We start from the raw sequence: 2,266 nt of genomic DNA, 5'->3' as shown, positions 1-2,266 counted from the left end.
AGTTGGAACGCCCATGCGCTCATCTCCTTTAAAAAATAAAATAAATGGTGGGCGCAGCACCCTCCTTCCTCCTGGGATGTCACACCTGCATGTGGACTAAGGGGAGGATCACGCGACCAGGATCTCGTGAGATCCTCACCTCCCCTCTCCCTCCCTCCCTCTACACTGGGCTGGTGTAGAAAGGGCCTATAATATTCTGAAAACAGCTATATTGCGTTTGTGCATTTTTCTCTTGTTCCTAATTGTGTATTTTTTAAAATCCCTCACAGCAAATAAAGTTTTATTGGAATTCATGATGCTTCTTGAACATAACATGCTTCTGCATTAGTGCTGTTCAATTCTCAGGATCTTCTACTAATCTTTTTTGGACAGATACATCTACAAATAGGAATCATAGGATCATAGAATCATAGAATAGCAGAGTTGGAAGGGGCCTACAAGGCCATCGAGTCCAACCCCCTGCTCAATGCAGGAATCCACCCTAAAGCATCCCTGACAGATGGTTGTCCAGCTGCCTCTTGAAGGCCTCTACTGTAGGAGAGCCCACAACCTCACCAGGCAACTGATTCCATTGTCGTACTGCTCTAACAGTCAGGAAGTTTTTCCTGATGTCCAGCCGGAATCTGGCTTCCTGTCACCTGAACCTATTACTCCGTGTCCTGCACTCTGGGAGGATCGAGAAGAGATCCTTGCCCTCCTCTGTGGGACAACCTTTTAAGTATTTGAAGAGTGCTATCATGTCTCCCCTCCATCTTTTCTTCTCCAGGCTAAACATGCCCAGTTCTTTCAGTCTCTCTTCATAGGGCTTTGATTCCAGACCCCTGATTATCCTGGTTGCCCTCCTCTGAACACGCTAAAGCAATAAAATAAATTATTACTTTATTAGTCATCAAAGCTTCTCTGGAACCCTAAAACCTGATCAAGCAGACTCATTTCTCCTTCTGCTGCTAAAGAAACTCCCCGCAGACTCCACCGCTACTCTCTATAGCTGCCTTCCCCAACCTTGTGCCCTTCAGGTGATTTAGACTTCAACTCCAATCAGCCTCAGACAAGGGCAAATCTGTACGACAGCGGGATTGCTTCTCTTTGAATGTTAATCCAATTTTTAGTGTATTCGAATGTAGCTAACTAGCGTCACACTGCAGCAGCAGCAGCGATTGATATCATGAATTTACTGCGCTGAAAATCCTTGTGATACAAAATTGCTCCATTTGGAGGAAGCAATGAGGGAGGGAGGGAGTGTGGAGGGGGGGGAGAAGTTCTCTTGAAATGGACCAGAATGGTTCCATGCGCACACGCACGCACGCACACACACACATCCGCCTCTTTAGTTCCTCTGCTTGGGCGAAACATCCTTGCTCTGAAGCGGAAGGGGGCATCGTGCATTTGAATGAAATCCCTCCCCTGATCTGCTGGTACTGTCATGTCTAACCCTACTGCTGCTGTTTTGGGAGAAGATATTTCAGGTAATCAATCAGAATCCGATTCAGAACTAGAAGACGCAGCGCCAGACACCCAGGGCCGGCGCTACCGTTAGGCCAACTAGGCAGCAGACCTCAGAGGGGCGCAGTACTGACCTTTAAGGGTCATAGTTTTATACAATTTAGCTGTTTTAAGAAAAAAACATAATAAGTTCAAGCTTTGTGCTTTTTATTTTTTCTACAAAACATCTGTTCTTAAAAATCGAAGTTAGCAATTGGGGTGTGTGTGTGCAAGTAGCTCGCCTTGCCTAGGGCACAAAATAGTCTGGCACCGGCCCTGCAGACACCAGCCAGCCTGTATCAGTGGGGGAGGAAGCTCTCATGGGCGATTCCCCAGCTGGGAGTCAGCCCACTCCAGAGCTTATCTCCTCAAGGCCAAATCCTACACACTCAGTGGAAAGTGAGCTTTCTTCCGGAGGCGAGCGTCCTGACAATCTAGCTGATGTTAGGGTCCGCCAGAAGCTCAATCGCACAGGGCGGAAGGAAGGCGTGAGAAAGTTGGTTCGCTTACGCCAGAACCTGCCTCTGCACCAGGCTCTCTGAAGTTACGGGCATTTGGGAGTAGCTTCCTATTCTTCTTGAGTGGACAATTGTCTTGCTTAGGTGGCATAGTTTTGCCTAGCGGGACGTTTCCAAGAGGCTAGACTCTATTCAGGTAGAAGAGACGTTTGTTGCTTAATAAAAGCTTTGTAGATTACTTAGCAAGCCTCGTCACTTGCCTCCCATCGAAAGTAAGAGCGTTCTGAGAAACACGACAGCTACATCTGCTGTGCTGAGCCACCCAC

The sequence above is a fragment of the Elgaria multicarinata genome, chromosome 1, assembly GCF_023053635.1.
Source record: "Elgaria multicarinata webbii isolate HBS135686 ecotype San Diego chromosome 1, rElgMul1.1.pri, whole genome shotgun sequence".
Taxonomy (NCBI): Eukaryota; Metazoa; Chordata; class Lepidosauria; order Squamata; family Anguidae; genus Elgaria; species Elgaria multicarinata.
Note: the sequence above shows the minus strand (reverse complement) of the source record.